This window comes from Polypterus senegalus, chromosome 3 (assembly GCF_016835505.1).
Source record: "Polypterus senegalus isolate Bchr_013 chromosome 3, ASM1683550v1, whole genome shotgun sequence".
NCBI lineage: Eukaryota > Metazoa > Chordata > Cladistia > Polypteriformes > Polypteridae > Polypterus > Polypterus senegalus.
In genome coordinates, this window is record NC_053156.1 from 278,342,352 (window position 1) to 278,369,809 (window position 27,458).

Below are 27,458 nucleotides of genomic sequence, written 5' to 3' on the forward strand. Positions count from 1 at the left end.
CCTAATTATCTCATTACTGGTCTATTCTCCTTCCAGTTAATGAAAGGGTCATTCCCAAAATGGTTTAGACTCCTTCCATTAACTTGGAAAACATTCTGTTACTGGTCCACTTACCTTAGACTTACCTATGAAATATCTCAATACATGCCCGCTTTCTTCCCAGTTGCTTAACACACATGACCATGCTAGTCCTGTCTCCTTCTACTTACCTAATAAACATCCCAGATTCAGACCACTATCTTCCCAGTTATATTCTCTAGGGACATTGCATAATAAGCCACTTTCTTCTGTGTTACCTAGGGAACATCCCAGTAACTGTCCAGACTCCTTTCACTTACCTAATAAATATCCCAATCCAAGTCTATTTTCTTCCCAGTCATCTATGTTACATCTCTATGCCCCGTGGCTCATCCCAGGGCAGCACTAGTGAACGAGCCATATGTACTATAGAGTAGAAACATCAACTTGTGGAAACATGACCCAAAGAGGGCAGCTGGTTTGTTGTCTAGTGGAAACTCTAGGCTTCTGGTTCTAGCTTTGGATGGGTATGCTGATGGGCACAGAGAATTATTCCACCTAGTTAGAGGAAGCGCCTGCCCACGTCGTGACTCAGCAGCAGAACTTGCCATCTAACGGAAGATTTTATCACAAACGGAAGAGGTACGCTGCTCTTATTTGACAGTCTCCGCCAAGTGTCAAACTGCACAGGAAGCTCTTCTCAGTGCTTTGTTGCGACATCAAGGCGGCTGCTGTATGCTACAGTCGAGATCTTTTGGAGCGCTTGAGCAGAATCCCCGCAGGTACGTGAAGCTCGTCTGTCGCGGGTCTTCCTTGGGATCTGGGTGGGGGGAGCTTGACAGTGCAGAAGCAATGCAAATGAAATAAGACAGAAGCCACATGAGGCACAAACGTCAAGTGTTGGGCTGATTTAGGACCTCCAACCTGCACCGTACTCAGTCACTTAGAAGCAAACTCTCTTGGTCTTCAGAAGAACTTGTATATCAGTCTCTCGGGGCTGCACGGGTGCAACTGAAATCCGCTGCTTTTCAGATGGGTACTTACATTGACATTTGGCACTGCGCACCTATGAAAAGGACAGCACAGATAAATGTTCTATGACCTTTTCAACTTCCTTCTTTTCATGTTTAAAACACTAATGAGGATGAGGTATCCATTCACATTGTCTGTACATCCAAGAACATCTCTTAACCACCAGCCGTGAGAATCTTCTGCAAACCAACAGATAGGGAAGAGTGTCATGTATTTAGATTCACAACAGAGTCTTTAAACACTCAGCCAGCCAAACCACTGCTTACAACAGAAATGCTACAAGTTGTCATTGTGTGTGTAGCATAGACTTTACACCAGTTTGACCCATCAGGGGCATTTTGTACCCGTCAGTATCACGTTTGCTTCCCTGTGTGGGCATCATTACAATTGTGACCGCAGATTCTAATTTTCACACCACTGGAAGTGCTGTATACCCCCTTCTAGCTACGTCTTCAGTGTGACACTTCCCCAAATTTCAGGTCCTGTGTTTTGAAGTCACAAATGCAGGTTCCAACCACTTTTCATGTTTTTGGCATATATGCACTTTTTGTTGTACACGAATCTGACTAAAACCAATAGAGTCTGCTGTCCACTTGTCCTGGTGAACCCAAAACTGTCACTTCTTCTCATCTCAGAACTTTGACAACCACTTTACTTTATACTCCTCCAAAATCCTGACTTGTTTATTACATTTAAAGTCTCTCTTGAGTCACATCAAATGTCAGAGGTCAGCCTAAAACATCTACAACTGCCATACTACATGGTGTCCTGATTTCCATTAGGTACCTACTGTAACAGATTCCCAAATCTAATTTAAAATGTAAGAGCTAAAGGTGATTTAGATTCTGGCTGCAAACCAGAAGTTTTGAGGTAAGGCAGTTATACTCACTAATCAGAGCGACATGTTCATTAGTGCATAAAGGTAAGAATTATACTGAACTAGCCAACCCGCGGCGTACCATACGCCGCATAATCAGGCCGGTTTTTTAATGATTTTTAAGCACAGGGAGAAAAATAACATTTGAAAAATCTGTAATGTAATAAATCAGCAAGAAAAGCAACATTGTAACAATGCAAGGAACGAACCAACACACAATCGTCCGTGGCTGAAAACTGGCGGACCGCCTTCACGCCTTCTCCTGCCAGACGGAGGGGGGTGTACGGCACTCAGTCGCGGAGTGTGGAATGGGAGGAGAGAAGGACGTCCATTCAGCTCCCTCCGTCATGCTAGTCTGCTGATTTCTCGTTCAGTATGCACTGCCCGCTCATGTGCCCACCTCCAACTCGTCTTTGCACAGTCCAGAAGCACCTGTGACTCACGTAGACGTTTCATTGCTCTGGGCGGTTTTGGCTGCTTTTCTATATATAATCTACCAAGACACCCGACCACGGTAGTAGCGAGGTGGGAGGGGAGTGTGTACAAAGGGTAGCGATGAAAACAGTGTCGCACATAGTGGGAATTCCACGGTTTGCAGCCCAAATGGGGTTCAACGGCTTACCCATGCCTAGACACACGGTCAATGTCATGCATCATTATTTATTGAATGCTAAACACTTCTGGAAAGACACGGTTGTCTAAAACGGGTTGGTGTGAGAATACAACAGTAAGTGAATGAAAAGATGGAACTCTGGAGAGAGCAAAATACAACACAATAGTGAACCCGCGGCATAACAAACGCAGCATAATTATTTATTGATGGTTGAACACTTCTGGAAAGACACAGTTGTCTAAAAAGGGAGGGTCTGAGGATACAACAGAAAGTGAATGAAAAGATGGAACTCTGGAGAAAGCAACATATAATTATCAGTGAGTGAAGAAGACGCATGTTTGTCGCGGATGCGAATTGCTGTATGTAGCGTGTAAAACAGTTTGCTATGGTGCACGCGGTCGTGCGTCGTAACCAAAAAGTCGGTTTTTAAAGACTGCTTACTTCATTGTGTTTTAACCTCAATTGTAAAGGATTGTTTTAAGGATTCCATGGGATACCCCTCGCAAACCGTTTCACACGCTGCATATGGCGACTCACCTCCGCGAGAAACATGCCTCTATGAACAGTCAAGGTGGCTCGGAAGTACATGAGGCCTCCACGACAGACAAATATAAATGACGCTGTTCTTTCTGTGTCGTCGCATCCGAATTCGTGGGCGTGGCTCTGCGAGTTGTCGTCGTATCCAATGGTCTTGGAGTTGGTGGGCGTGGCTCCTCCCTGCGTGCGCCATAGGTGTCTAACTAGTCGGCAGCTTAGTGAATCCACGCCCCTTCCAGTGTGCTTTCCATGGGTGTCTTTCCTTAGTGAATTAAATATATAGATTCTTTTTACTGAACACGTGACAGTAGTGACCCTACACACCTATAAACAGTGCCCATTGAATACCCACAAACAGTGATACAGCCGTACTTTCTATGGTTATCACCCCCTAGTAGAATCCTACACGAAGCAAATACCGTAAATCCTTGCTATTTGCGGATTCAGTTCCAGCAGATTTGCTTATCCATTTTTATAAAAGTGTAGCCTATTTTGTGACACCCGTGGTCTAATTGTGTCTATTCAAGGCCATATGGAATAAAAAAAAAATTCTGTAAGACATCCAAGGCTTGTGAGATTGAGCAATAAGAGGTCTTTGATGCCCTTAGACTACTGGGTCTGCATGCGCTCTACACTGAATAGTTTAAAGAGTACCTACCCGGTGCTAAGTGGCATAATTAAACCTATTTGGGATGGGGACCAGGGCTTGTAAGTGTTCCCCACAAACAAGGGATAACCAGTTAGTATGAGTCTAAAGCTCCCTCTGATATGGTCCCTGCCCATTGTACACTCTGTAAGTCACTGCAACCAGTTGAATGGTTTAGTGAGGTCCTCGGTTTGGCCCTGCTGTGGCTGCTCATGCAAAAAGATAATCAAACTTGAGCATCTAGAGGAAATAAAAATTGTAACAAGTTTTTCATAAAGGTGAACCTGTAAGAGTATCATTACCAGGCCATAAAGGTGCAAGAGTGGAGGACCAGAATGTCCACCCAAACCCATATCCTCCTCCTGGTCTTGTCTCAGCCCACCTTTTCTATGATGAGCTTAGCTGATTTTTGGTCCATGAAAATTATGTGTTTATGGTAATGGATGGCAAAATTGTATTGTGAACACGGTCCACTGGAGCCTGACCCCAAACTCCCCAGAGGATCAATGCTTCAGCATCTACAGTTTCAATTTCAGCTGGGTTTTCAAGGACATAACTCCTCAGATAATGAGAACTGACTTAATAAATAATGCCTACCCTGTATCCAGCAGGGGGCGTTAGCTCCCTTGTTGGAATGAGTTCTTTTGTAATTGTGGCGTGTTACATAACCAGAATCTATATAGATATAATATAAAAAGGCAATGCCATCTGAACTAGTGTGGTGCTGAGGTGGCGCCTGTTGCATGGCTACACCCTGGGATCCTGAGTGGATTTTGTCATGTGGTGGGTGCTGCAATGCGCTGTATCAGCGTGTGCTCCTAACCTCCTTCTCCCTTAGTGATAAAAATTCATATGGGAGAAATAACTTATCTTTGTTTAATGATGGCTTACGCTGCATAACAAATGAAGGAAGCCAATGGCAAAAACCCAGTTCAGGAGTGGGGGCCCAATGTGTAGAGTTGGCCATTTTCGCCGTGCAGTTGGAAGGATTTTCAGGATCAAGTGACGTTATCCTCCATCCATCCATTGGCTTCTAAGGCTTAATACTCTTTCTTCACATGCAGCCCCTCACTTAGGTGAATCATGGCATACCAAATAAGACAAAAGAGGATACAATTTCATGCTGATTTTGACATACAAGAATAGTATATAATGGTCCTCAGTCTGACTGCCCATTTTGCAGTTGTCCCTAACTGTCTTGTCTTATAATGCTTGCCTAGCAGTTCTTATATGGTGAACCCCCTTGCTAAGTCTGGCTGTGTGTCAACTGTGCATGTGAGGAGAAAAAGAAGGATTTATAAAATTCTATATTTGCACAGAGCACAGTGTCATATTAAACTTATACACTGATCACATACCCTTTTTTGATTTTTGAGTTCTAGAAGGGCTTCAGGCCTGCAGACAAGATGCAGTAATCACAGTAATCTGCCTACACTTGTGCAGCATGACAGTTACTCCTTTTCCAAATAGTATAAATACTCATAATCAATGCCGTTAAATATTACCGTACAGTCAAATAAAGCTCTATCCAGGACTATTTCCTGCCTTGCGCCCAGTGCTGACGGAATCAGCTTCAGTCTCTGCCACTTTGAATTGGATTAAGCAGCTTTGACCATCTGATGAGCAGTGATTGCCTCGCAGTAAGGAGCTCTGGGTTTGCTTCCCAGGTCCTCCCTGTGTGGAGTTTGCATGTTCTCCCCGTGTCTGCATGGGTTTCCTCCGGGTGCTCCGGTGTCCTCCTACAGTCAAAACACATGCAGGTTAGGTGCATTGGCGATCCTAAATTGTCCCTAGTGTGTGCTTGGTGTGTGGGTGTGTGTGTGTACCCTGCGATGGGCTGGCGCCCTGTCTGGGATTTGTTCCTGCCTTCTGCCCTGTGTTGGTTGGGATTGGCTCCAGCAGACCCCCGTGACATTGTAGTTAGGATATAGCGGGTTGGATAATGACTGACTTCAGACTGACTGAGTAGTGATGGGCAAAACCAGCAAACTGTGATTTGTATGCAGTTTTCCAAAACACAAGCCATTTCAAAACTACAAAACATAAAACTTAATAAATAGTTTTTTTAAGGTTTATAAAGAGCTTTGTGGGTGGTAAATTAGGAATATAGCTTCCTGAAACCTCACTTACACTTCATATTTATCTGTGTTCTTTCTTGCAGATGCATAACATATTTTATACGTACCACACCAGTAAAATTAATTCTATTTGTGCCTCTTGTTCATATCACTGCATAGGAGTGATTCATGGTTTTTAAAAATGTAAAATGCTGCATATTGTCCAGACAAGGACACAACAAAACTCACCGTCATGTACACATTACTGCATTCTCTCCACAGTAAAATCACACTGCATGGAAAGTCATTGCTGGCAAACCCAGCCCCTCCCACTGTTACCGAGCAACCATCTTAATCTTAATTGAGGATACGCTGTGGCACGCAGCTGGGGGTGGTACCCAGCTGGGACACCCAGGAGGACCGGAGGAGGGCTTGCGCCTCCTGCAGACCACGATGGGGCGACCACCCTGGTTGCTTTGTGGACCACGGGTAGAGAGCTTTGAAGCTCAGCCCTGTAGGGGCCTGTGGTCACCACCAGGGGGCGCCCCCATGCCTATGGAGCCCTGGACCTCGGCACTTCCGCCACACCCGGAAGTTCTGGGGGGAAGAGGATGCTTCCGGGTGCACAGCCGGCACTTCTGCCACACTGGGGAGTACCGGTGGAAGATTGCCGGGAATCACCTGGAGCACATCCGCGTGATTATAAAAGGGGCCGCCTATCTTCGTTCAAGGCTGGAGTCGGGTGGAAGTGGCCAAAGTCTTGGTGGAGAGGAGTGGAGGGGGCGAAGAAAGGCATTGAGAGAAAAGGCCTGGACTTGAGGGTGTTTGGTGCTGCGGCACTGGGGTGTGTGAGTCACTATTGTAAATAGTAAGTGTAAATAAATGTGTGTGGTGCTTAAAACATCATGTCTACCTGTCTGTGTCCAGGCTGCTCCCCACAATGCACGCATTCTGTGATTTTTCTTTTCCTTGACTAGAGAACTTTATTTAAACTAGTGAAGTACGCAGACCTCAGACTACCTGCATTTCTCAGGCTTTGTCATTCGTGACGCTCAACAGTCTAGCCCCAGTAATTACATGCGGACCCTGGTTACATGCTTTTCCTTATCTATGTCATTCTTACATTTTGTATTCCTAAATTGATGGAACTGCTCTTCTTCACATCATTGGCATGTGCAATTTGTTTGATGCTCAGCTGATGTCCCTAGTCTTCTGTATCCTTCTGCCATGTCACGTTGTTTGCTTAACACTTTTCTGCAAGGAACACACAAGCGTAAGTCAGTTAGCCAAGGCTGCTGCAGCTTCAATTTTTTTTTCTAGTAAATATTGGATCATGAGCTCTCAGGTAAGACCAAGATTCTAGCCGAAGTAGTTTGTGAGTAATTGTGTGACACATGGAAAGACCTTAGCATTTTATATATACTGTACAGTAAATGCATATATATTGTGTTGGATGGCCAGGGCATCCACAAAGCATTACCTTCCCCGGGATGCTAGAGGGCAGCCCCATGGGTGGCCGTGGCACCAAGGATTCCTGCAGGGCATCCTGGGAGTTGGAGTTTAATGCAGGCTGTTGAGTTCCATGGGGGCCGTTAGGGGAAGCTGTAGAGATGGCAGAACCCTGCTACAGTATGTTGGGCTTTCACCTCACCTGGGAGTAATTCCAGACCTTACTAATGAGCCACCTGGAGTACTCCCAGGTGCAGCATAAAAGGTGTCACCCGCCTTCATTCAGAGCCAGAATTGGAAAGAAGATGAAGAAGCTTGCTGGAGGAGTAGTGGAGGCGGAAGGACTGAGTCAAAGAGAAGGCAAAGAAAGTGTTGTATTGTGTGCTTTTGTATTGTGCTGTACGGGGAATGATGGGAAAGTATTTCCCCCTTATAAATAAACGTGTGTGCTGCTGCACTTGTGCCTAATATCTGTTGTGTCGGGTGTTGCTCCCCGGTGGTCACAATATAGATAGATAGATAGACAGACACATGTGAAATTAATACATGAAGGTGCTTCTGGAACTAAATGCTTTTTTAATTGAATTTATGTAAAAAAGTTATTAAAAGCAAGTAACATTCCATACAAGCAAGACAAACTTGAAAAAAGTAAGTTCAAATTATCCCCCACCCATGAGAAAGAGAGCTAGGCTAACAGCCAGAGTAAAACTTTAAAAGTAGAGAAAAAAAGGGGGGTGGGGGTGGGAATCCTTTTCCCAATTTAAATGCTTATTCTAAAGTGTTATTGATTAGATCCTGCCAGGAATAAAATGTTTTAAACAGATCCTCTTTATAAGAATTTGATTTTTTCCAGTTTCAAATTGTATATAACATCAGTTACCCACTGACTTAAAAAAGGTGAGTTAGGATTCTTCCAGCTGAGCAAGATAAGTTTACGTGCCAATAGTGAAGTAAAAGCCATTACAGTTTGTTTGTTCTTCTCCACTTTAATCCCATCTTGGAGCCCACCAAACACATCTGTTTGTGGATTAGGAGAGATTGAGACACCAAGGCTGTCTGATAGGCATTTCAAGATTTTCATCCAGAATGATGCTAATTTGGTGCACACCTAAAACATGAGGCCCAGTGAGGCTGGAGCTCGATTGCAACGTTCACAGGTTGGATCATGCTCTGGAAAAATTTGGGACAATTTTAAATGAGACAGATGTGTTCGATAAAAGATTTTAAATTGAACAATTGAATGCTTTGCACACATGGAGCTCAAGTGAATTCTGTGCATTGCAAACTTCCACTCCTTTTCTGAAATGTTGAGTAAGAGGTCCTTTTCCCACTGTACTCTGGAATCTTTGAAAGGGAAGGACTTTATAAATATGTTTATATATTATAGAAATACTATCTGAGTCCTCAAGACTGATCCATTTTTGTTCCAGAATAGAAGCAGGTGGGAGGTAAGGAAAGCTGGGCAGATTTTGTTTAGCAACGTTTCTGATTTGGAGGTTAACATATTTTTGCCAAGGAAAATGCTGCAATGAATTCAGCCTCACAAAAACCATTTTGGTCATCACTAGAGATGAGCATGGAATGGGGACCTCCTGGGTGTGCAATGTGTACAATAAGGTGGTTACGAAAATGGTCACACCATGCCCAAAAAAATCTTTTCAGTAAGTAGACAATGGGCAAAAGAAGATACAATGACACTTCCAAATTGATCTTATCTTGAAGGTGACCTTTATGTATATTAACCCGTGCCTGCAATTGTATCCTGAGGGCACTATAAATGAAAAATGTCCGTCTTTGCATATTTATAGAATTATTCTAATGGTGTCCATCGGTGTAATTGCCCTTATCATCTTCATAACTGGCTCTGATGATATATCACTCACTCTGATCAGCTCTGATCCTTTACCTTCCAGCAGGGCCCATTGCAATTTTTACTTTGTGATGTTTCAACAGACTACAGCAAATTCTCACAGTGGCTGTGACGATTCTGACTCGGATGAAACACGATGGCAGCTTTAGTCCTTACATGGTGCTTGTGAGAGTTGATGTGTAATGTACACTGGGCTGTGGTCAATCATGATGTATGTCCTGATGGCTCCTGCAAGAAATGTGCATGAATGTCAAATACTATTGGATATTAGACTGAGTGTTAAAGATTTAAACTTTAGAATTTAGATATGGATCTACAATCTGGTCTGCCATTCCATATTCATCACTCACCTGAGCCATCTAGATGGACTAAGAGAGGAGGGAATCCATTAGTCAGATATGAGGAACTAATGGCTTTTGCTTTGTTAAGACATGTCTGGCTTGTGTGAATCATATGGGGTGGTTGGACAAGAGAAAAAGGCAGATGTGCACATTTTCTCATAAACATATTGTTGTGCATCAGTGTGGGAACCATATTACAAAGTGTTTTTCTTGACTTCTGAATTTCTAAAATATCAGTTATTTCTCATTAAAAAGGAAGTTTTTGCCCCCGTGGCAAAAGGGGAGTGTTATTGAACTGCCCCTGAACCCAAAGCCATTGGGCACTAGGATGGACCACTAGTCCAGTTCTGGATACACTCATGCACAATCAATCATAACAGGCCATTGTAAAGTCAACCAAGGTCCTAACATGGGCATCTTTGAGATGTGGGACCAAATTGGAGGAAAGGAGAGGACCCATGTAGACACAGACATAATGTACAAACCCTCGGCAGATTGTGACTGGGATGGGCACTAAGCCTGGGGTTCTAGTGTTGTGAGGCATCAGCTTTGACCACAGACTAAGTTATGGTTTTTAGAAGATAATAGAAGCAACTAAAAGACAGTAATGGAAAAAAAATTAGAATCACAGTAACAAATCTCCAACAGACATAGAATGCCAACATGCACGAGGAACATTACAAACACTAAAGCTAATGGGCCAACTTACATTTACCGACTCCTCTTTTCTGGACAAACATAATTTGAGCATGCTGGCCCAACAATGATTGTGTGACTTTACCGGCCTCCCATGATTCTGTGTTCTTGGTCACGCAGCATTAATATCATCACATATACAGTATAGGAAGTTCTTTTATTTGCATGTTTTACCAACATGTGGGAGCAAACATGTTTTAACCTTAAGTGTCCTTTACTCATCAGCACCAAGATAATAGTAACATTCTTAACATCATTTTATTTAATTGAAAAAAACCATCTGTGTTCCTGACCTACTCATTATGTGAAGCCACTAAAAAAATAAATGTAAAGCTACTGCTCTGGATAGGAGTTCTAATGCTATTCCTTTTTTAAACTCTCTTCATCTCAATTTTTGGCTGGGTTGTGGAGAACCACAGGCCATCATGACTACAAGCTACATCGACCAGGTTACCCAGACATCTTCAACTTTCCACTTCTACTTTCTGTTGTTCTTATTCACTTTAACAACAACTTTTATTTATATAGCACATTTTCATACAAAAAGTAGCTCAAACTGCTTTACATAATGAAAAAAAGAAAAATAAAAGACAAAATAAGAAATTAAAATAAGACAACATTAGTTAACATAGAAAAGGAGTAAGGTCCGATGGCCAGGGTGGACAGAAAAAAAAAAAAAACTCCATATGGCTGGAGAAAAAAAATAAAATCTGCAGGGGTTCCAGGCCACAGGACCTCCCAGTCCCCTCTGGACATTCTACGTAACATAAATGAAACAGTTCTCTTTGTAGTTACGGTTCTCACGGAGTCACTTGATGTTGATGGTCATGCAGACTTCTGGCTTTTAATCCATCCATCATTGTTGGAACATCACGGTGCTTTGTTAGATGGTGGTGGCCATCTAAGGAAGCCGCTCTTAATTCAGTGCTCAAGTTAGATGGCCCACACTCAGAGATTATCACCCACCACTGACTTTGCCATAATAAAGCATTTGTGTGATATGCTGGTGAGGGCACACATTAACACAGTTTAGACCCATCCCAATTTGCATATTAGCATATCAAGCCTGCTGAACACACCATTTCCTTTATTAACCATACTGTTCTAACTCATGATTGCAATCAAAATACAGATGCCTGATAATGATGGTGGGAGAAGCACTTTAACCAAACCTGCTTGTCAGGTTGTAACCATCTTTTCTGGTAGGGCTAAAGTAGGGCATATGCTTGCTGATTTGTTAAGAGGCCTTTCCTTGTGAACACAGCTTACTTTGTTTCTAAAGCATTCATGTTTGTATTTTAATCAAGTGGTATATACTGCCAGTCGGTGGGTCTGTTGTCATCCATCCATCCATCCAACATCCTACTTGCTTATTCAGCATAGTTTTCCAAGAACTGGACCTTATAATGTTGTATACATGCAGTTAATCAGCAGTGGCTTCATCATCACGTACATCCCTTCATGATTTGCTACTGGTACTTATCTAGAAAAAACTAAACCCTATATGAAAGATACATGGGACAGATCCATAAGAAACAACTACAGTGCCTTGGCAAATTTGTTGCCTTCACCAGCACATTCATATTCTCATCACCCTTATGCTTTTATTGTCTGTCCTCGTTTGATACGAGTCTTAAATACCCTAATCATTCATACAGCATGTACTCAAGCCTCCTTAATCACAATTAGGAGTCAGCAGCATTGGGCAGAAAGCCGGACACAGTCCTGAACAGGCCACCAGTCTATCACAGTGAATTAAGCCTGTCACGTGTACTGTAAATTGTTGTTAAACTGTTATATAAAATTAATTAAATTCCTCCAAGAAATACCTAAGCATTAGCTGTTATATAAAATTAATTAAATCCCTCCAAGAAATAACTAAGCATTTCTTCTACAAACACACTGTTGCCTCCAGAGTGGGACTTGCCTTCCATTACACTTCAGCCCATTTGGATGACTTCAGAATTTTAACTGGAGATGCTTGTCATTCCACCACATTGATGATTATCACTACTGGGTGCCATGCCTTCTCCTGCTAAGGTCCTGGACTGACCAGTGGCCTAGATGAAATATGTGGAGGACACACTTTAAACCATTAGAACCTTACCACATCAGAAAAATTTTGATGAGAAAAGGTCATTCAGTCCAAAAAGCTGATACTATTCAAATAATTTCTCAAAAATAATCTCCAGTTGAGTTTTGAAGTTCCCTTAAGCCCTACTGTCTACCACACCACTTGACAACGTATTCTGTCAGTGAGTTTACATGTGCCTCAATAATCCGATGCGTCACAGAAATCAGATTTCTGAACTGCCATGTAAACTCTTATTGCAGTTAGAGCAGCGGTCCTCAACCTGTGGGGCACACCCCCTGAAGTGACAGAAAAGGGGGTGCAAAGACATGAAAAAAAGAAACCAATAATCGAAAATATGAAAAATACATCTATTGAACCCAAAACAAATGAACTTAAACTACATTCTGATACTAGAAAAATAAATATAGAGTTAGAAAAATGTTGATAAAAGTTAAGTAGGTATAATAAAACTTGTAGCGGTGTATCGGCAGCAAAAAATATAGGAATACATTTTATTAGGGTTTCAAAAAAATGTTTCGGGGGCGCGATTAAAACTGCTATGAAAACTCGGATTGCAAATCCTTAAAGGTTGAGAAACGCTGAGTTAGAGAAATCAGGTCATTGGCCTCTGAGAAACCTGCATAACAGAGGTATTCCTTCACAAATAAGCCAATTATGTGGCCATTTAAACCCTTATCTAGGTTACTGTTGAGGATTTTGTAATCTGCGCATACCCGTTGTGCTCTGTTAGCCTGCACATGTATTTCCTTCGCACACACTTTCAGCAGCCACAGTTAGAAGTATCCACAAAATACATTTCCAGTGTCAAATGTTCAGGAGAATGCATGAGTCCTTCTCCTGGTGGAAATAATGTCTTAATATTTCAAAAATCACTTAATTTATCTTGATGAGATGAACGTACAATGCTAAACTCAGCAGCACAATCTCGACAGCGGTAGGGTAATACGTTAAAAGTAATGCGTGCTATGTAATCTGAAAACATTTTAAAGTAACGAGTAAGTTAACTCAATACTGACTTTATTGAAATAAAAATACTTACGTTATGATTATTTCAGCAGCACTGGATGACAGGCAAGAAGCACGAGTACTGGGGTCCTACGCAGGGCTCAGTCACATAGCCAAGTAGAAAAGAGTGTGCATCATGCAATCCGGTAAGAGAGACCAATAAATAAAGTGTCAATTTGGCTAAACAGAAGAATTATATGCTTATTTTTGGATTCACAGTGGCCAGTTATAGTGCAGTTGGCAGTGGAGCGTTTTCACTAAAGTGAACTCCAGAAGAATTCTAAACAAAAAGCAAGTTTTTGCCTAGTTCACCTTAATCTGGTTATATGTTGTGGCCGGGAATGAACGTATAATGATTTGGGGCACCAACTGGGTCATTCCGTTTAATCGCAGGGTAAAATAAACAAAAGTAACAACCGTCATAATGGGTATACTAGCCCTGCCTTTAGGCTTTCTAACAAAAATGTAGCAGGCAGTCACTATCGGAGGTTCTGTCTAGCGGTAGCATGCTTCAATCAATCATTCCTCCTTCCAGGGATCAGGTGACCTTATTCTCACAGGACTGGAAATGGTGGTCAGGTTTCATCAATGGGTGGTTTCTTGGTGCTGTGGAGAGAGAAGAAGAACATATTATTAGCAACTGCACCACCTCCTGGTCTGGAGGATCATTACAAACCTTGACAGAGCCCATGACCAAGATCCACAGAGGCACATGAGTGACAATGTGTACATATAAGTGCACTGCATTTATATCGTGTTCTGTGTGAAGAAAAACTTTCTGATGTTTGTTCAAAATTTTCTCTTAACAAGTTTCCATCTGTGTTTCATTTTAAAGTAACAGTCTGGATCAACTGTACTAATTCCTTTCATAATTTTAAACACTTCAGTCACGTCCCCTCTTAACATATGTTTGGTTAAACTGAAAAGGATCAACTCCTTTAATGTCTCCTCAAAGCTCATACCTTTTTAAAGTTGGGTTCAGCCAAGTCGCTCATCTCCGGACTTTTCTTAGCACTTTTTTTGTAGTCCAGAGACCAAAAATGCACACAGTACTCCAGAGGAAGTTTCACTAGCGTGTTATAAAGCTTGAGCAGAACCTCATACATCACGCCATATAACCTAACATTCTGTTAGCCTTCTTAATGACTCGTCTACACTGTTTGACTGTAGATATTGGTGAGTCCACTATGACTCCTAGGTCCTTACTGTATAAGGTGGAAATGCTCTGTAGGGCTAAAATATATGTAGTCCATGTTATTGTAAGAAAATAATAATAACACAGATTATAAAAATCATTAAAAAAATGAACATCCATTTGAAATGTTTCAAAGATGAAACTGGACCTTACTGTCAGCTGTTATAGGATGAAGCATTAAGAAAAGATCTGAGAGAGCCACTGGAAATCAATCCATATACAGTACTGTGCACAGGCGTAGTGAGGGTTTTCAGCAACCGGGGACAACTGAAGATTTCGCACCCCCTCCTGTTTGCCAAAATGCAATGGGAAGGGAAAGAAATTTTTTTTAAAATGTATTTAAAATAATAGTATTTTAAGAAAAAAATGTCATATTTTTTATTTTAAACAGCTTTAAATGGGCGGCACGGTGGTGCAGTGGTAGTGCTGCTGCCTCGCAGTTAGGAGACCCAGTTTCGCTTCCCGCGTCCTCCCTGTGTGGAGTTTGCATGTTCTCCCCGTGTCTGCGTGGGTTTCCTCCGGGCGCTCCGGTTTCCTCTCACAGTCCAAAGACATGCAGGTTAGGTAGACTGGCAATTCTAAATTGGCTCTAGTGTGTGTGTCCTGTGGTAGGTTGGCACCCTGCCCGGGATTGGTTCCTGCCCTGTGTTGGATGGGATTGGCTCCAGCAGACCCCTGTGTTCGGATTCAGCGGGTTGGAAAATGGATGAATGGCTGGATGGATAGTTTTAAATATTTTAATTTTCTAAAGCACTTTTATGCGTATATTTTCAAGGTTTCGCTAAATTTATAAAGATAGAACGAAGGAAAAAAATTAAGACAACAATAGTATTTCGAAAGTATAATTATTCTAAAATATATTCAAATATAACATTGCAAAAACTTAAACATTACATTGGATATAATAATATAATAACCTGAAAATGAAGTTAGTATAAAGTCAAAAAAATTGTTTGATGTTGTAAGATATGGCCGGCCATGTACCCCGGCCAATACCCCCAAGCCAGGTGGAGCCCTCCTTGCAGCATGGAGGTCCCCAGAAGACCAGCAGGGCATCATGGACAATGTAGTTTTTATGCACCGCCCTGCTGGATGCCATGGGGGCCACGAGAGGGAGCTGCAGGGAGGACCGAAGAGTTCTTCGTGCCCTATGACCCGGAAGTTCGTCATAGGAAGAGCAACGGGCTTCCGGGGTGAGAAAAAGCATTGTTTACCCTGACCCGGAAGGAATAAGGACTTGTGGACTTTTGGATTGGGAACACTTCCGGGTCGGGAATATAAAAGGACTGTGGGAACTCCCAGGCAATGAGCTGAGTTGGGAGGCAGGGTGGCTAAGCGTCTGGGAGTGGAGGATTGGTTTATTGATTATTGTTATTGAGTATTGTGGAGAGGAGCGTGCTTTGTGCACATAATTATTATAATAAATAATTATTTGGACTTTTATCTGGTGTCTGACGTGTGGTCTGAGGGTACAAGGGTGCGAGAAAACCCTAATCTGTCACAATGTATAATGCTTTAAATGTAATTATTAACTTCAAAGAGACATTTTCCTAGCCTTTGCTGCTGCAAATTTATCGATTAGTTTATCAAACTGTATGCTGTCGGTAACCTCCCGCTCCACACTGGCTGACAATCTTTCCTGTGCCATGGATGATCTCAGGGAGGACAAGATAAGTTTTAATTTACTGAAAGATCTTTCACAACTGGCAATGGCGGATCATCTCTCAGATTTGGAAATACATCTATATAGCAAATTATAAAGCAAAATAATTCTATATTTATAAAAACTGCATTACTTACAATTTATTCATACGAAAATATGATGGGGAAACGTCTAGACTTTTGCAGCCATCTACTAGAATACTTCACCACAGCCCAATCAATTTCTATCAAACACATAAACACAAATCACTTGGCACACACAACTTAGACAATGATACACTAATGCCTCATGTCAGTCGCACGACCTGTTTAATAACGTCAAAAATGTTTCTGGGTGGGAGTCAAGCATGTTAGAGTAGTGGAGGGGATAAATTATTGTCTGTTGGGTATATAGAACTAATACGTACTTCGAAATCAGAAAGAGACAAAAAACAGGAAAAAGATATCCTCATACTGATGGAGTGATGGACTGAGTATGCAAATGTTTTTTATTTACTTTTTAGTGCATTTAAGAATGGAAAACATTTCATTATAAAATTTCGTAACATCAATTTGGCGCTCCCTGGATGCTGTGCCCTGGGATAGATGTCCCCCCTTGCCCCCCACAGCTATGCCACTGGTACTGTGCACAGGCCATCAAGTAAAATGATTTCCCAGAGCTGTGTTGTTAATTTTCATGTGAAAACACTATGTTACAGACAATACACAGATAAACACTAATACGACAAAAAGCAACAAGAATTTCTTGTGTGTTCTGAGAGCCTAGTGACATGTTGTGGGATGGCTAGATAAACACAGGTGCAGTTCCCAAAACGCAAAGTGATGTTTGAAAATTGCTATGCCAAGACACTTTGACATAAAAACACAGATTTTTAGTCAGCAAGCAATAGCACAACAGACAGTTTTTTCAAGTTGTGATATCCAAGCTGTCATTAAGAAATGTAAAGAGACTGGGGAAGTTGAAGGCAGAACATTGAGTGCACAACCAATAAAGTTATGTGCGTCTGATTCACAGGTCATTTCTATAAAGGGAAGTTGGAAATCCAGCTAAATGCTTGTCAGAATCTTAGAGAGCCATTTGGCCCTAAAGTACTCACTTCAACGGCGTGAATAAGCCTTAAAGAGAAATGGTCTTGTAGCACATGTTAGAGCTAAGAAACCATTCTTAAGGAAAGGCAGCAAACACAAACGATTTAATTACACAAAAGACCATAAAGCATGGAGTTACAGCCAGTGACAAAAAACCATACAGGACAATCCACCCAAGTTTGAAATTTTCAGTTCATAAAAATGCCAGTAGGTCAGGAGAAAAGAGTTGTAAAAGTATAACAATTCCTGTCTACAACCTTCTGAGGAGCAACTCCGTTCTATTCTGGGGGTGCATCTCAACCAGCAGTATAGAGGATCTGGTTAAACTCCATGAAACAGAAGCTAATAATAAAATATAGTATGCAATCTGAACTTTTGAGAAAACAACTTATTTGAATCTTTTTTTTGCAAAATAATACCCTAAACATACTTCAAACTCAATTAGCACATACTTATAGTAAGTCTGTAGGTAGAACACTCACAGCATTAGAGACGCATCCTCAGAACCCCAACCATAGCAAAACCAAAGTTTTGAGAGTTCACTTGGTGCTATGATAATAGCAAAGGGGTATGAGGCCTCCCAGAAGACCAACAACCCAAGGTCAGGGCCTTCCATTACCTGCCTAGAACAGACCTCACACTAAACTCATCTGAGCTGGCTTTGGCCTACACAAGGTCAAAAAAGAGATATTGATGCAAAAGTTCAAAATGTCATAAATGTTCCAAGAAAATTCCACTTGGGAATTAACAACGTTTATCAAAAAAAAAAAAACAACGTGGAGGAGCTGTGAAAACCTCAGATACAGAGACAAGTCCAAAAATGCTGATATTTAATTGTTAGAATCAAAAGGATAACACAAATGACAGAAAAGAATCAAAAATAGGCAAGGATTTCTCTAAAAGGCCCCCAAGGGTGTCCATCCATTTTCTAACCCGCTGAATCCGAATACAGGGTCACGGGGGTCTGCTGGAGCCAATCCCAGGGCACAAGGCAGGAACCAATCCTGGGCAGGGTGCCAACCCACCGCAGGACACACACAAACACACCAAGCACACACCAGGGCCAATTTAGAATCGCCAATCCACCTAACCTGCAGGTCTTTGGATTGTGGGAGGAAACCGGAGCGCCCGGAGGAAACCCACGCAGACACGGGGAGAACATGCAAACTCCACGCAGGGGGGACCCGGGAAGCGAACCCGGGTCTCCTAACTGCGAGGCAGCAGCGCTACCACTGCGCCACCGTGCTGCCCAGAAAGCATTTGAACGGTTGGGAGACAAAGTCAGAGAGGTGAGATTGTGCTGGTTTGGTCATGTGCAGAGGAGAGATGCTAAATATAATGGGAAAGGGATGTTATGGATAGAGCTGCCAGGTAAGAGGAAAAGAGGAAAGCCTAAGAGAAGGTTTATGGATGTGGTGAGCGAAGACATGCAGGTGATGGGTGTAACAGAACAAGATGGAAAGGACATGAAGATATGGAACAAGATGATCCGCTGTGGTAACCCCTAACGGGAAACGCCCGAAAACCGCTCTGGCCACACTACCATGCCCTGCGAGTGCGTTGATTATTCAAAACTGGCCTTTTCTTTTGAGCCATGGACCTGCTATACCACATGCACATGTAACCTAACAAAGAATCTTAAATCTTCCATCTGTCTGAAAACGTTCTAAAAAACTTTAGAATCCAAACCCCATTTTCATTCTTTGAAGGAAATAGCAAATGAATCTGAAGTTTCTGATTTCTGAACCAATTTTCAGTGCAATAGCAAAGTTTGTTTTCATTCAGAATATAAAAGCAAAATGTAAGCAATTATAGCTTTGTGTTTTGATCTGAACAGTATATTTTAACAAAAACTGTTGAATCAATTTTGATATGGAGTAAATGAATGTATTATTTTTTCCACATTTCCTGCTTGCAAAGATTTTCTCAGTCTTCTGCTGGTCCACAAATCAAAAAGATTGAAAAGCATTGGCTTAGATGAAAATGACCACAGGACGACTTAACAGACTATACAGCAGTGCCCGGCTCTGTATTCTGTAAGACTAATAATGTGAAGTAGTATTTTCATTAGCAAATAAAAACCCTACTGTCCATAGAAGTAGCTTTACAAATAATTTTCATAAGTGGGCTCAGGCTTTTGCATAATATTGTAACTATGCCAATGTTGAGGGTAAAATGTGGAGAAGTGACCCCAGGGAGATGACTATGCAGGAAATGGCCTTACTTTGGAAATTAAAATAATTATGTGCCATAACAAATACAAAAACGAAAAAAAGGAGTGTACCAAAAAAGTTCTAAATTGAAATCCCAAGCTGCTGGAGAGGCTGAAATTTAATGAAGGGATGGATGCCCCCAGGATTTGGGAAGCAGGTGGGGGATTTCTCAACTGTTTTGAGTTATGCCAAAAGTCTGCCTCAAGCAGAGGGGGAAAATAGTGACCCAGACATTTAAAAACTGCATTGACTGTCAATACGCCATGCTGTTCCACCAGTCTTTATTTTTAAATTGTGTGCTTTGCAAAAACATTGATTCTTGCCAATAAAAAGAGAAACTGCAGAAACGTAGATGGCAGTGTTTTACTAGTCTCGACATGGCCTTGGGTAAGAGCAGATGTCAGTTGCTTTAGAGATGCCTTTGATGTTTATTATCAGACAATCAAGATGATTGCTAATGAGATGCAGCACTTTTTAAAATATCGTAAACCCTATGAAGCACTGCTTTAAATATCATCCATCTTGACATAGTGTGGTTGACTTGAAGCAGAGCTCAGGAAGTGATAATCTCTAACTGAGAAAATGTTAACTTTAAACAGGGGAGAGATCAACTGGGAGACAGAAGCAGTTTAATCGACTAATTGAGGTCATTTCACAGGGTATTGGGCCACCACTTGACACCAGAAGACACTATGTATGGGTTATGGCATGAAATCCATTAAATGAAAAGACACCATTCATTTATAAGAAAGGAAGTCAACTGATGGGTAAAATGCTGCTTTAAACATTAATCCAGCATCTCCAAAAAATCCAAAATTCTTGATTTGACTGGGAAAAGGATGGTCAGGTGGCAAGAAGATGTCAGAGACAAGAGTACATTAAAGGTGACGCAGGGCAATGAAAAGTCCAGCAGGAGAACTCCAAGGGAGTAATCTTACCATGTCAGTATGGAAGCACATGAGGGTGGTAAGCCTTTTGTGTGTATGCAAGGAAGGGGTGGCCAAAGCTGGAGGAAATTCTTGGCCAACACATGGGGATGGTGGGGCCACGTTGCTCATTTTAATGTAGGGGTGTCAAACTCAGATCCTGGGCAGCAAACGTTTGTTTCAGTTCCTTTTTTAATTAATAGTCAGTTGCTGCTGTTGTTCTTCTTCTTCTTTAGTTATCTGCCTTAGGGCAGGTCTTTCCAACACCAGTTCCTCAATTGCATTCTGCCTTCTGCATTTCTTTTCATTTCTTGGTATGATTAAGATGTCCTGCCTTGGCCTTCCTCTTGATTTCTTTCACTCTAGTTTAACTTGAGCACTCTTTTCAGCAATCGCTCTCCTCTCGGTCCATGTCCCATCCAGTTTTGGTGCCTCCTTTTCATTATTTCACATTTTTGTCCTGCACTTTTCCAGTAGATTATTTATCCATTCTAAGAAGAGCCAAAAAACAATCATAAAAGTTTGGTGAATTGTTCTGGTATACTTGGGGGGAAAAAGTATGCAAAATAACAAAGGTCTTCACAGACTGAGTTCAAAATGAATTTGACATGATAGTTTAAAATGGCGGATTTATATTCAAAAGACGGGAAAAGGAGGGATCCTGGGGGACCGGAATCAGAAGTGGTGTCTTCAGGCTGCAATGTTTTTTGGAGGTGGAAATTACGTCATTAGGAGTTGGGTTCTTCTGATGATCTGCAAAGGGTAAAGCATCAGAGGACAGCGCCAAATCCCTGGTTTGGCTAAAAAACACTTACAGTATATTTCAGCCCCTAAACCATCCATGTGCATGTATGTGACACTTATCTTTCCCATCCTTCTCTATAGATACATTTCAAATGCTTCCAGTTTATTTATATCCCCTATTTCTAAACATCTCTCCTTAATACAATACAACACCCGAGATTGCTGTTGTATTATACTTCACTGCTCGGTTCATTCTAGTTGTTAGCACTGTCATTTTGCATTGAAGGCTACTTTTCCTATTACTATATGTGCTTTTATTTCTTATTCACTTCTTCCTTCTCATGACAGCATACTTCTGTGTCTACTTCCATGCTTTCCTATTTTTATTATTACTGGCTTCATTGCTTGTGTTATCACACAATTTGTGAGACCTATGAAGAATGTTTATTGGGTTTGATTTCTCTTGTCATTGAACATTAACGCACACAAAGATACACACACACACACACAGACACATAGCGATTCTATAAAGCCAAAGTCTTGAGTGGTGCCAGTTACCAGTCACTCTGAAATGTTCTGCATGCCATTCTCCACACAGGGACTCACTATCACCAGCTCTAACAAACACGTGGGTGTCGTCACGACACACAGAAAAGCACAACACTTATTAACCAAACTATGTCTTACTTTTATCCCAGTTGTTCCAATTATTGAGAAGTGACATCAGCAGCCTTGATAAACCTTGTGAATAGGATAGTAGCCATTTAACTCACACTTGGTGCCCATTTATTAGTTCAATCATGTAGATAAACGATAAAGTATCGAACATATAAAAGCAAAGTGGTATTAATTAATATATAACAATACCAAATAGAAGAAAATATAATCTACTGTATACAGTATATATTAAAGCCAAATACCACCGACTCACTCATCACAAATTCTCCCAAACCTTGAGGACTTGGGACTTGAAATTTGGAATGTAGGTTATCCTTGGCCCATATTTTCTCGCTAAGAAACGTTTTTAAAAATTTTGTGGTCCAAGCATGAAATTTCTTATAGTTTTTTAGACCCGTTTGTATATCTGTCTGCTTTTCACGAGAGAACTACTTAACGGATTTAGATCGGTTTTTTTTTTCTATAATTTGCTTGAACATTCCATTGATTTTGTGACTTCTCTCATCGCGCAAAGTATCATAGTTCGCTTGCAGTACCGATTTAATAGCGCAAATCCGAGAGAGACCCATCGGGCTTTGGTGGCCCTTTTCACTCATGCGTCTGCCTTTTTTTCTATAATTTGCTTGAACATTCCGGTTGATTTTGTGACTTCTTTCATTGCACTAAGACTCATAGTTCAGTTGCAGGAGCAATATATTTGCGCTAATCCGAGACAGCGGCTGCAGGCCAAGGGGAGGATGAAGACTGACGTCAGGAGTAGAGAGATGGGCCAGGCCCTCCTCACTGTCCTGTTTCGCGGGCAAAGCCATGTGGGATGGCTAGTAGAATATAAAACAGGTATCAAAGTCTGGATCTACTCAGTCTTAGAAAGGCTCACTGAAATCAGAAATGTCAAGCGATTAATGTCCTGGGTGGCTTTTGGTTTAACGATTGATGTTATTCATAGGTTGCATTTTCTGACGTCCAAATCAGATGGTCTCATGTTCCTTGATCTCTGATGTCACCTTTCTGTCGTTTTTTTTTTTCCTTACTTCTCCTTTTTCTTATTCTTGGTCCATCACATAAACCATATTTATGTTAGAATGCACATGTGGCATTTTGGGATATATGACATTTTAAACGTCCGATTGTCCTGATGATGGTTGACTCTGATCAGAATGTTTGATCTTTTAAGTGACTTCGCACTCCTTCCTTTCTCAAGCTGTAAACAAATTTGGTTCTGTGGCATCTGTGCTCATTCCCCATTCCCAGGTCATAAAGTCTTTGAAAAAGAAACCGACTGGAGCAAATGCATAAATTATTAATACGATAAAAATGGATGCTTGCAATGCCTTTAATTACAGTCTTGAAAATGCAGTTGATCTTGGTTCGTTTGAGCATAATAAAAATTTAAAATTTAATATGAACAGTTTACAATGGAAAAATCTAAGATTTTTTTCCTTTGTTATGAGCATCACTTTTGTTTTCTGTATATTGATCTTCATTCCATTTTTAACCTACTTTGTTCATTTATTTTTGTAGTCCTTCTACATTATCATCTGCCAGTCTTACCAATGTAATCCATTTTCCTCCAACCTTCACCCCAATCTGCTGTGTGTTTAAGTATTCTCTCTACATACTGTAGGATTGGTGATAGTGAGCATCCCTGTCTATTACCTCTTGCTATTTGACATGACTCTGCTAATACTTCAGCAGAGTTTGCTGACTGCTTCTTATGTAGATTCCTAACATGTCTTCTGTCTCACAAATCAACTCCTGTATCTCTCAGTATTCCAGGTAGATTCACCCATCATTCAGATCCCTTTCTACAAGTCCACAAAACAGACGTATAGTTCTTTATTTTATGTCAGACTTCTTTTGCTCAACTATCATCAGCACTCTGATTGCAGTTTTTGTTTCTCTCCCTTTCCTGACTCCAAACTGATCTTCTGTCATAAAGTTTTCTGCCTTGATTTCTAATCTTTTTGCTCTCAACATTAACACTATCTTTGATGTTTGTGATAATAAGCTAATTGTTCTGTGGTCTTCACAAGTTGCTGCATTTGTTTCCTTAACCTGGGAGGACAGTCTTTCTAGCAGAAGGAGAGCAATGGGAAACCATTCCACCTTTAAGTATTTTCCCAAGAATATGATGGCTGTTGCTGCGGAACCTATTACTTTATCTTTATTGTAATTAACTCGCTTCTTAAGATTCAGACCCCTTCAATTTTTTTGAATTCCTTAACCAGAGTCCAAACAATTGAAACAAAAATGAGACATAGAGGGAGCCAAAAGATGATCTGCTAACTTGCTCCCATTTCCATTTCAGTGTTCATCATGTTACACCTGTTTCAAAAATATTTTTGAAAAGAAATAATTGTAAGTCTGAGAAATAATTCATCTGATCAGGCTCACAAAAAAATTGGATGCTGTTTACAGAAAAAAAGAAAACAGATTTGGAGGTGTCTGGTGGGACAGAATAAGAGGAAACAGAAGGCATAGAATAAAACGAGAGGTTCCAATAGCAGCAAGAACCAACTTCTGATTAAAGAAAAGGTGCCCACCCAGGACCTGAGTTGAAGATCCCTGAGTAAGGTGGTCATCTGTTTAAGGAAACAGAAACAATTAAGGATCCTGAATCTTAAAAAGCAAATCAATAAAAATGAAGATAAAATTTGTATATGCTGTTAGTGGTAGTACAACAACAGCAACAACAATTTAATTCTTGTAAACCCAAAATCGTACAAGGAAGGTGTGAGTGGTAGCTGGCTGGGAAGGGATAAATATTTGAAAGGGCAGCAATTTGCTTCATTTAAATCAGGAGGGTGCAAGAAAGAAGGCTAAGAATTCTTTTTAAGAAATTTATAAATCAGAACCCCATGCAGACACTACAGTGTTGCTTGATCCTTGTGGCATTGCTACCAAGAGGACTTCAGTTCCCAGCAGTCACCAGGTGCCTCATGCATAAACGGTGCGTATGCACAGAAATGTTACGTAAGAACGTTTCCCAGTTCAAATCAAGATGTATAAAACCTACACTTGGCGTAAAGCCACGCACTTTTCCACGGTACCTCATACCCTGTCGTACGCAATTTCTCCGCTCGGTTTTGCAGACTGGCGGCACCCAGCGTCAAAGCAGTGCTACTGTTCCTGTGTGGTTACTCCTTATTTTCCTGACGCTTTATAAATACACTGAAACTAACCGCATATTGTTTATTAGTGTAACGCGTCTGATTGTAATTAACTTGTAACAATATAATGATCCAGGGAATAGCTATAGTACTAACGTCTATTACAGAGCTGATTGTGTGGCAATTGGGCATTTGAAGAAAGAAAAGTAATGACAGGAATTGAAGGTTAGTACATTTGAAAGAGACAGTACTGCTACAGTAAATTATTTCATCGAAGGTCACGCATGGCACAGCAGCATCTTGTGTGAGTATCACGTATACATCTCAGAATTTTAATTATTCAGAGAGCTGTAATATCACGATTGTAATGGATTCTGTGTCCTGTCGGAGGAAGAGAAAGAACGGAAGCACGTAGTGATTCACACACATAGAGCACATAGAAGATCAAATACAAAACAAAGCATTTAACGTGCTATTTTAGTTACGATGGGATTTGAGAAACTAGTAAATTAAATGATTTTAAGATGAAGTTTATGATGTTCTACTTTAATAACAAAATAAACTACGTAATTAAAGTGGAAATTTCGAGATTAAAGTTGACATTTCTTGCTTTTTTCCCACTGTGTGCCTATTTTTTTTGTCTGTACTCTAATAAGCTCAGACAGTGGGCTAAAACTCTCACTTTCACTTTGGGGCAGGACAAAAGACGCATGCACGAGCGTTACTTTTCACGCTGATCGGGATTTATGTAGTGGAAGAACGTGGAAGTTGGACTACGCACAGATTCCTGCATCTGGATTTTTCTGTTCGTAAGCACATTTCGGCTTTTGTGCTTACGCCATGTTATAGTGCGAGTTCTACGCACGGCGTTATACATGAGGCCCCAGGAGTGCACAGGAGGCAGTGGGAAATCGACACATGCTTTCAAAGAAGTAGATGTTCAGCTTCATCAGAAAATGTTAAAGTTCAGGCAAGGCTGCTGTGGTACTTTGACAGATAGCATTTCAGTTATACACTGTATGATATGAATAATGTTGACCATTAAATTTCACCAAAGTGTTTTTTTACAGTGAATATGCTGTGTTCCTAGGTGACCAAGTACATGAAATATGTTCCTGGAAATTTGCAGTGCAGCTGGCTTAGGAGAACATTTTTTTTCCAAGCACATCATGATGCTTTGCAAAGCCAATGTGATTTCGTAGAACTGTAGCAGCCATACACAAAACTTTCATGGATATCCACCTTAAGATCTTTGGTGACTTGGCCATTTCTGTGTGCTGTGTAATATTTTTCCCGTCTCAACTGCAGTTGTTTTCTCCACTTGCGGTCATTTCAATCCCACATTCTGCATGCTTTAAAAACAAATAAACAAAATCCTTGCAGTATTACTAGAACTGCCAATGGATATGTAAAACTGATCACTGTGACTGGCAACACACACATTGCTAGCCAGGAGCTCAGCGATAGATAGATAGATAGATAGATAGATAGATAGATAGATAGATAGATAGATAGATAGATAGATAGATAGATAGATAGATAGATAGATAGATAGATAGATAGATAGATAGATAGATAGATAGATAGATAGATAGATAGATAGATAGATAGATAGATAGATAGATTAAATTAAAGAGTGATTAAAATGCAGGTAAAACAGACAATAACTTTGTATAATGTTAATGTTTACCCCCCAGGTGGAATTGAAGAGTCGTATAGTGTGGAGGAGAAACGATCTCCTCAGTCTGTCAGTGGAGCAGGACGGTGACAGCAGTCTGTCGCTGAAGCTGCTCCTCTGTCTGGAGATGATCCTGTTCAGTGGATGCAGTGGATTCTCCATGACTGACAGGAGCCTGCTCAGCGCCCGTCGCTCTGCCACGGATGTCAAACTGTCCATCTCTGTGCCTGCAATAGAGCCTGCCTTCCTCACCAGTTTGTCCAGGCGTGAGGCGTCCTTCTTCTTTATGCTGCCCCAGCACACCACCACGTAGAAGAGGGCACTCGCCACAAATGTCTAATAGAACATCGGCAGCATCTTAATGCAGATATTTTAGGATGCCTGCCTTCTAAGGAAGTATAGTCGGCTTTGTTCTTTTTTGCACAGGGCATCAGTATTGGCAGTCCAGTCCAATTTATCATCCAGCTGCACTCCCAGGTATTTATAGGTCTGTACCCTCTGCACACAGTCAGCTCTGATGATCACGGGGTCCAGGAGGGGCCTGGGCCTCCTAAAATCCACCACCAGCTCCTTGGTTTTGCTGGTGTTCAGGTGTAAGTGGTTTGAGTTGCACCATTTAATATCTCCCCCTCATTCTCAGAAAACACAAGACAAGCTGTGAAATAAGAAAAAACAAAGATTTATTACTATTTACAAGGCATTTCTTTATTCTTGAAGGTTATGCCCAGAGCTGCGGCTTCAAACAATGGAATGAGCCAATCCTATGCCGTCGCTTTATTTGAATGTGTGCCCCTATGTTGAAACTCTGTGAGCATAATGTTCTATATTTTATTTACATATTGTTACTCTGTGGATGTCTGTTGTATTGTGTGTGTGGCATTCGTTCCATCTGCAGCTTTTATTGTTTGGGGTACGGTGGCACAGTGC

General features: G+C 41.1%; 1 protein-coding gene across 2 annotated transcripts in view; it reads left to right on the forward strand.

The window, feature by feature from the left end:
• Positions 1 to 687: 687 nt before the first annotated feature.
• LOC120526218 (titin-like) overlaps positions 688 to 27,458 on the forward strand; it is an 82,921-nt gene continuing 56,150 nt past the window's right edge. For both annotated transcript variants that reach the window (XM_039749262.1, XM_039749263.1), the window contains exon 1: positions 688 to 800. The gene's annotated coding sequence lies outside the window, so the exon portion shown is untranslated. The remainder of the gene's footprint in view (positions 801 to 27,458) is intronic.